Source organism: Aplysia californica, unplaced genomic scaffold (assembly GCF_000002075.1).
Source record: "Aplysia californica isolate F4 #8 unplaced genomic scaffold, AplCal3.0 scaffold00115, whole genome shotgun sequence".
Classification (NCBI taxonomy): Eukaryota; Metazoa; Mollusca; class Gastropoda; order Aplysiida; family Aplysiidae; genus Aplysia; species Aplysia californica.
Window position 1 is genome coordinate 808,482 of NW_004797385.1, and position 1,342 is coordinate 809,823.

Here is a 1,342-nt window from a genome sequence, read left to right on the forward strand (position 1 = left end):
ACACACACACACACACACACACACACACACGCACACGCATTAAAAGCGCAGAAAAGTATTTTTTATAAGAAAGGGGTAGGAAGAAATTGATATATGAATATTGAAGATAAAAAAAGAGTTTTAAGTTAAGCAACAGGCTGAAAAATAAAATGGTAAAACGATCTGGTGTCAGCGTCATTAGGCTACACAGTATGGTGGAGGATAGGCCTACGTCACAGATAGGAACTGGGCCTAGGAACAATGCGGGCTGTCTTTCTCTCCAGGATGTGAGACCGCGGCACTGTGCTGATGTCACGCTTCCCCACCCCCTCACACCCTCCCCGCTCCGATATCTTCTTCAGTCACGTTAAAATCTGTCATGCCAAGGTCAGGGAAAAGGGTGAAGGACACGTAGAAGTAGGTGAAGGCGTGCTCAATTCTCTTGAAACCGACACACTTTGCGATTGGCACCTGGTTAGTTCAAACAAAAATCGAAAGACTGTTCCGTGTAGTATTGAATGAATCCTGTGCAATAGTGATTCAATGCAGTAGAGAGAATTGTTTTATAAATCACGATTTTGGGCTTATTTTCTTTTAGCATTCAATTTCGCGACGTCGCCATGAAAGAGTTGGGGCCTGCGTGCCGTAGTGCGATGTTCGTCTTCAATGGGTCGTCTGCTCAGTTTTGTTCTTGGTTCAATTGATTATTAATGAAGCCTTTCTCGTCGTGTTGACTCTCCACCGCTACCTTCTTCTACACCCTTTTCTAATTCTTTCTGTTCGTAGTTCTGCGATAATGTTCCTCTGTTTTAGAGCTGGGCGAAGAATCGGTTCAGGAACCGATTCCCGCGGTTATTTTTACGGAGGAAAGTTAAGATTCCTTTCTTGTAAATCAACGGTTACCAATTGCTTTATTAATTAAAACCTTTTTTTTAAAGAATTTTTTTTATAGTTTATGCCTCACAGTGTTTCAAATCAAGGCTATCCTAAATCCTGAAGCTGTTCGGAGCCAACCAGGAAACTAACGGAAGAAAGCACAAAATTAGAAAGTACATGTAATTGGATTCGGAGTCGATTCCTACGATTCCTAGCTTTCAATAATCGGGAACATAACTGCCTACCACTAGCTAGCCTACTTGTGCGAACTTTTCCCTGCTTCTGAGGTTGGCCCCAGGTCGGTTATGCGTGAGGAACAACAGTTCGCCTGCACGGAGAACAGTGACAAATTGTATCATGTTCTAGAGAAAAGAACGATGGCATGCGTTTTTGTCCCACCCCTACCCCAACCCCAGGTCGATTCTGCGGACATTTTAATGACCGAAAGCTGGAGAAAGTCTGGGGCGGAGGGGGGAGGGGGGGGAGG